General features: G+C 41.7%; 1 long non-coding RNA gene across 1 annotated transcript; it reads right to left on the bottom strand.

The window, feature by feature from the left end:
• Positions 1-6,486: 6,486 nt before the first annotated feature.
• Positions 6,487-7,767, bottom strand: LOC124124397. Its single transcript, XR_006859470.2, has 3 exons — positions 7,489-7,767; positions 6,942-6,998; positions 6,487-6,583 (listed from the first exon to the last, which is right to left on the bottom strand). It is a non-coding gene; the product is annotated as an uncharacterized LOC124124397 (long non-coding RNA).
• Between the last annotated feature and the right edge of the window lie 209 nt (positions 7,768-7,976).

The raw sequence follows: 7,976 nt of genomic DNA, 5'->3' as shown, positions 1-7,976 counted from the left end.
GACCACAGTTCTGGGTGTTGGAACAGGTTGTTCCAAGGTAGGAATGTAGCCTACTGGCAAAAGAAGGTTTCTGTGGAGTGTCCTCTTCCTTCCCTCACCATTCTCTTTGCCAACGACAAAGACGGGAATGGATGGATTCGGCTGACTGAGAACAATGTACATATCATCCTCCCATTTGTTAGCCAGCTTGTGTCTCCCATCAAATGCTACAATCTTAACAAGGACCCTGTCCCCGAGCTCCAAGGTTGCAGCCCGAGCTCTCTGGTCGTAGCCTGCCTTCTGTTTGGATTGGGCCTTCTTTGCTGCTGCTGATGCCAACTCATAGGCCTGCTTCAAACGTTCTCTGAGAGACCTGGTGTACTCAGAAACAGACCTGGACTTTTCTGGCTCTAAGTCTAATCCAAAGGCCAAATCAACAGGTAATCTTGGAAGTCTACCAAACATCAGAAAGAACGGAGATGTTGACGTTATTTCATGTCGCACACAATTATAGGCATGTACCAAAGGACCTATATAGGACTTCCAGTTCTTCTTCTGGTCAGGATCCAGAGTGCCTAGCATGTCACAGAGTGTTCGGTTGAAACGCTCGCACATCCCATTACCCATGGGATGATACGGTGTTGTTCGTGACTTCTCAATCTTCAGGAGCTGGCACAATTCCTGCATCAATTTACCTGTAAAGTTAGCTCCCTGATCTGAATGGATTCGTCTTGGTAGTCCATAGTTAACAACAAAATTGTTAAAGAAAACTTCAGCAGTAGTTTTGGCTGACATGTTCTTGGTCGGATATGCCTGGGCGTATCTGGTAAAATGGTCAGTTACCACTAGGACATGCTCCAATCCACCTTTTGATGGTTCCAATGTGAGGAAATCCATACATACAAGTTCCAAAGGTGCCGATGTCTGGATACTTATCATTGGTGCTCGGCTGGTTGGTGTCTTCCTACGCAGACAACGCTCACATCCTTGCAAGTGTGCATCTACATCTCTAGCCATCGCAGGCCAGTAGAATCTATCCCTTAAAAGGGATAAAGTTCTATCTCTGCCTGGATGTCCAACGTTGTCATGTAAGCTACGCAATGCTGCTACACGACATCTCATTGGTAGAACCAACTGCTCCCGGTCCATTCCGTCTATGCTTGTTATTCTGTAGAGGACTCCTCTCTTCATCCGGAATTGGTGAAAACATTTCAATAGCAATTTCATGTCAGGGTCATCGATGAACTGCATCCGGTTCGGAGTTGTCCCATTCCTCAAGTGTTCCATAATTATTCGGAGGGATGGATCTTTGGCTTGAGCTCTCCTCCATTCCCTTGCATTGAGCTCGCACTGGACATCTCCCAACTCATCATCTGATTCAACTACATCCGTAGAGAGACACAGGCTTTCAACCAAACTTGAGACATGGATAGTATTGCAAATGGCTCTCACAGAATCCTTTGATATTTGTTCATCTTCAACTTGATTGTGATGATCTGATAAGCGAGACAACGTATCAGCATCAATGTTGGCCTTTCCTGGTCGATACTTGATACTAAAGTTGTAGCTCGCTAGTGCAGCCAACCACCTATGCCCAGTTGCATCAAGTCGAGCACTGGTGAGTACATAGGTTAATGGGTTGTTGTCGGTAACCACAACAAAATCATGCCCATACAAATAGTCATGGAACTTTTCTGAGATGGACCACTTCAAGCACAAAAACTCAAGTTTATGTGCTGAATAGTTCTTCTCAGATCGCCCCAATGCTCTACTTGCATAGGCAATGACTCGAAGCTGACCATCTTGATGTTGGTATAAGACTGCACCCAATCCCTGTGTACTGGCATCAGTATGGAGTTCGAAGGGCTGTGCATAGTCTGCATAGCCCAGTACAGGTGGAGAACATAGTTGAAACTTCAACTCATTGAAAGCCTCATCCTGTTTTGGACCCCAGATCCAGCCTACATCTTTAGAGGGTCCTCGAGATTTCTTGGAGGAAGACTTGGGCATCAGCTCAGATAAAGGCCTTGAGATTTTCGAGAAATCCTTGATGAATTTGCGGTAATAGCCTGCAAATCCAAGGAATCTTCTGATTTCCTCTGGGTTAGATGGTGTAGGCCAAGCTCTGATCTTGTTCACTTTCTCGGGATCAGCTTCAATCCCAGCCTCAGATACAATGTACCCTACATATCTGACTTTTCGCTTGAAAAATTTACATTTCTTCGGTGCTAGCTTTAAGCCACATTCTTGGAGACGACGAAAAACGAGCTGTAGTCTCTCAAGATGTTCCTCATAAGTTCTGGAAAAGATGATGAGGTCATCGAGGTAAATTAGGCATATGTTGAGATGAAGACCCTCTAGGCATTCTTCCATGAGTCGCTGATATGTAGCTGGTGCATTGGATAGCCCAAATGGCATTCTGTTGTATTCGAAGAATCCTAGCGGTCCAACAGTGAATGCTGTGCGTGACTTGTGTCCTTCCTCAATTTCAACCTGGTGGTATCCGCTTTTCATGTCCAACACCGAAAAGTATTTCATGCCACCAAGACAATCTAGGAGCTCTTCAATCCTTGGCAAAGCATACGAGTCTTTGATGGTACGATTATTCAGCTGGCGATAATCAACACACATCCTGAGTCGTCCATCCTTTTTGCGAACCAATACAACGTTCGATGCCCAAGGGCTGTGCGACTTTCTAATAACGCCAGCAGATAAGAGCTGTTGCAGGTGACTACGGACTTCCTCATACATGGCAGGTGGTATGCGGCGGTGCCTCTGTTTAAATGGTCTGTTATCCATGAGTTCTATTTGATGATGTACCATAGAAGACTGCCCAATATCCTCCTCATTCTTTGAAAATATATCCTGAAATCTCATGATTACATCCAATCCATGTTTGATCTCCTTCTCTGTTAATTCTCCCTTATCAACCTCTATCTGATCTGCCAACACATCTGCTTCAACAGGGAGGCATAAGGGTGAATTCTGTATGGTAACTGGCTGGACCTCACAGAGAAGGGCCTTTGGAGGTATACGTAAGGTCTGTGTGGTTACATTCGAGATGTGTACATCAACAATCTCTGGCCTTGAACTATTGTAAGTGATGAGTGTTGGAGCAACATCAATGTCAGACGGAAGTGATGACCTGAGAGTAGGCTGAAGAAGTGCACAAATTCCTGGTGATGTCAATCCCTTTGTGATCCGACCCTTTATGATGACATTACTGTTGGGAAGAATGGTAATATTCTTGGTCTCTGTACTTCTGACGAGACCAAGACACCATCCATTGCGTGCTAACTCCTTCTCCTGGAGTACAATGCTTCTGTAGGCTAAGTACCAAGGGGTATGTAAAGCTGCCTTCTGTAGAAATCTTGGTCCATGCAGCTGCCTACAATCATCAAGAAGACATTCCAAAACATTCGTACCCAGCAAAGCAGGGACTCGAACGTTATACCTTGTTTCAGGAACAACTAGGAGCAAACAGGAAACAGGATCTTGAGGGCTGACACCCCCACCTGTAAGGGTGACATTGACCTGTATAAATCCTTGATAAGGGAGTGACTCCCCTCCAGCACATTCGATATCCAAAATATCACCAAGAGGCTCAAGCACAATGTGCTGCAAATGGGATTTATAGAATGTCTCAGAGACAATTGACACTGTAGCTCCTGTATCTAATAATGCTTGTGCAGGTACTCCTTCAATTACAATCTCAACTTCGTTAGCACTGCCAACTAATCCATCTGGTACTTTAGGGCGTGATGACCAGCCTAGGGGTGGCCCCTTCCCATAGGCCTGGGACAGTTTAAAGGATGCCGTAGGTGATCCAGTCTGACTCTGCATCCCCGTGCAATATGACCCGTGTAGCCACACCTAAAACATCTCGGCTCCTCTTCATTATTGTTGTTCCATTGTGCTCTTCTCTCTATTGGAGAAACAAATCCAGTAGCTCCCTGAGTTGGGTAAGGAGGAATACCTGTTGCTTGTGGATGAATACCATATGGCTGTTCGGTATTGGCACCATAAGCTGGATGGGCAGATGGAACAGGCTGTGATCGTGCACCAGTGTATGCTGAAGCTCTCCCCTTGCCTCCACTTGATCCTCTTCTCTCTGTCTGACAGGGATTCGCTGGTTTGATGGAAGAATAATTGGAGCATGCTTGAAGTGGTATATTCGAAGTCTGCTGCTGGTAAACTTGACCATGATGTTGATTCCTGAGCTCAGCAATCTCAGCTCTCATCTCCTTCATCATTTCCCTCAGGTCAAGAACTTCTTCCTTGGAAGCTGCAGCAGAGCTATCTGAAACAGTCGCCATTTTAGCTGTAGCCGACTTCTTCTTCTCTATCATGGGCTTGCCCCTGTTAATGTCAAATTCCACTTCTCTTAGACAAAGTCGCAATTCATCAAAATTGGAAATTACTTCATACTTGTGTGCAGCCAAGCTCTTCAGTCCAGGTTTGAGCCCATCCCACATTTTGCTCCTTAGCATCTCATCCTGCTCTTCTAAGGTTAGGTTGCGCTGCTCCGATATCTGATACATAAGATTTTCAAGACGACATCCCCATGTTGAAACATCCTCCTCCTCCTTCTGAGATGCACCATAAAACTGAGACATAAGAGACTCCTTCCTCCTTAGTGTACCAAAAGCACTCCTGATTTTAGATAAAAGATCCTCAATTCTGGCTTTATGTCCAAGCTTCATGGATATTAGAGCTGCTTCTCCTTTCAGCGACTTCCTTATAGCTTGTAGGGCAACATCAGGTGTATGAGTCTTGGACTGGAGAAGGCAGTCAACTTCATATCTCCACAAATCATAAGTGGTATCCTTGTCTGTCTCTCCACTGAATATGGGCAGCCTAGGAAAGTGGTGGTAACTCGTAGTGGAGGTTATCCCAGGATCTGTGGGGGGCTTGCTCTCAGTGGACATCTCATGGGCTGTGTCTTCCTCCATCTTAATCAAGGGCCCTTCCTTTTGTGCCACCCCTTGAATCCATTCCTTGAAGTCTTTGCCTGTGTCGACTTTGGGAGACATTCCTAACCTCTCAAACACTGTAAGTAGGCTTTCCCATCCACCAGGATCAAGTTCCATTGTTGTCGAGAAATGCAGACAAAAGTAAACAGAAGTCACTAAAGTAGAAACAAAGTCCAAATGTAAATGGAAAAGTGTGACGTTGCCAATGCACTAATGTGTTTCAAGTGACAAACACATTGGATTGATCCTTCAGTAGATAAGCTCTCTAAATAAATAAAAAATCTTGAACAAGCTCAATCAAACTTGTCTATGAGGCGTGTGGGTGAGCAGATCGTAGGTTAAACAATAAAGAAGAAAAGAACATAAGTTCAAGCAAAAACAACTTTAATAAAAAACACCTTCTGATCTAGTTGATAACCGTGTTAATCTTGCAGAATAATACCAGTCTAGATACCACAGTAAAATTTCAAAACAATGCCAAGCCCAAGAACCCAACAGTAACTGTAACCAGAACCAGCAGATCAATATACAACTATATTTGTGAATGTCCTACAGGTTACACAACTAAGAGTTTGACACAACCGTATGAAACATGAGAATGTGAACTCTTTCACTGACCTAGACAGCTGTATCTCCACAAGAAATGGACAGGTAGGGGAGACAATTAGAGTTAGTAAACAGCGTAGCAACAGTGCAGTGCAGTGCAGTGCAGTGAAGTGTGTGACTCTGATGTGACTATGACTCAACCATACTTTATTACTGAACTTAAGTCCCTAGTTAAAGTGTCATTTAAGTTTAACTACCACTAAAGGTAATAGACGAGACCTGAAAAGGAAATGTCACACTCACACACTTACACACTGACCTGAACATAAGAAATAGATATTTGTCCAATACTAAGTAGTCACTTATGAACCAAAGTCAGAAGTTCTATAAATGAAATACCAAAGTACTAATGAGAATTGAAATTATCTAACTTGTAATACAAAGTGTGGATCCACAAACTAACTAAACATGTTGGTACCAACGTAATCAAGAGAACATATACAAAATATGGCCGGCTATTAACTTAAGTAATGAAATCAAAACTCGCTAATACATTGTTCGAACAAAATTGATCTATGGTACATGATGAATGGCAATACAAAGATCTGTATTGTTACAAATACATGGAAACAGGGTTAAGTAAATCACAGAACAGTTTATATTGTATCAGATGTGTATAAGTTCAGGTGGAAGTCATCTGACGCATTTAATCCAGAGTTCAATAAAGTCCCAAATCATGAGCAGAAGTTCATAGCACACATATAAATGTCAGCACAAGTCTCTGGTGTCTGACTAATCTCAGCACAAGTCACTAATGTCTGACTAAGCTCAGCACAAGTCGCTGGTGTTCCAAACAGTCCTATGCAAGAAAACTGAACACTGACCAGTTCACCTAGCTGCCGGATCCGGACACAACTACAGCAGGCTCTTCCTTGTCAGCTTGTGGTGGCTCTGTCAACAATAATCTGCAAAGTCCTCACTGGGGGCTCCATTATGTAACCGGAATCGTGTAGGTATATAGGAAGACCAGACACAGGCTACGGGTGTGAGACTTTATTTTCTTTGTATGTTGACAGACAGACACCCTGAAACACATGTATAGGGAATACATACTAATTCAGGATAAACATGTACACATATGTAATTAAATACAACAAATTAATATCACAAATCATTTATATTACAATAGGAATAATTATAATATCGTTCCTCAGAAAACATCCGCAATAAATAATACTATACAGAAATAATGACATTATCATTAACACATTTCGTTGAGGCAACCATGCAAGAACGATAACTCTTTGATACGACGAACACAAGACAAATACGTCATACTAACGTACAGGTTGTGATGAACGTTAAACAAATTAAATGCTAAATATAGAGAAACTATGTTTCTTATACAATTGCAATATAGGCACACAATAATAAGTTTCGTACCCTGTGGGTGACACTGGGGTGTAGATATTCCACGTCCTCTGGAGGAATATAACGCTGCTATAAAAATAAACAAACAACATTCAGAATATTCTAAATGCGCACATATATAGAAATACAATTGAATGTGGTATTGTATAAATTACTAATAAACTTCATGACGATAAAGTATATGAAATATCAGGTCATATCATTCGTTCATTAATTCATTCTTTCATTCAACTATTTATACACCTTAACTAACATTTTAAAGAACTAATAAACTTCATGACGATAAAGTATATGAAATATCAGGTCATATCATTCGTTCATTAATTCATTCTTCATTCAACTATTTATACACCTTAACTAACATTTTAAAGCATAGGCGTTATGTTAATAATGCTGAACAGTATTAAACTTATGTATAAACGCCATTGCACAAAATATACACAACTACACGATTATACATTTTAGCAAACATTATGATGCACTAGGATAATCAATTTACACCAATACCATTACTACTAAGTACATAACATATATACAATCCTTAAAACATTATACTCACCTTTAGATTTGTTATTTAGTCCTAAGTGCTCGGAGATGTGATCGCTGACGTGCTCTGATTGTTGTGAAGTGCAATGGCTGACGTGCAAGTAGCTTTTAGTATTTTAAAAAACAAGCCAATCCACACAAGGGGCCGCGCAAGACAAAGAACATAAGACAGGCAATGACACAACACAACCTGTCACCCCTTATACCCGTAATAGACGTGACAAAGATCTAAAAATAACTATAGGCTAACGCTTGAAGATGATACTATTAGAGGTAAAACTATAAACAATCACAATTCTAGCAACCTGAAATGACAACCTATATACATGGAAATTCATATCTGCCACATCATCACCCGTTGCTGTGTCATGAGCTTGCTCACGGGCAGTGTAGCTCAAGTAATGAGAAGACTTCATTATAGTCTTCAGCATTATCAGAAGCGAAATTTACTTTGATCTTTTCCTGTTGTTTCTTAATTTTTTGAAACTCAGGGACATAATT

Source organism: Haliotis rufescens, unplaced genomic scaffold (genome assembly GCF_023055435.1).
Source record: "Haliotis rufescens isolate VD_foot unplaced genomic scaffold, xgHalRufe1.0.p SCAF_63, whole genome shotgun sequence".
NCBI lineage: Eukaryota > Metazoa > Mollusca > Gastropoda > Lepetellida > Haliotidae > Haliotis > Haliotis rufescens.
This window is presented reverse-complemented; position numbering and strand designations above follow the sequence as displayed.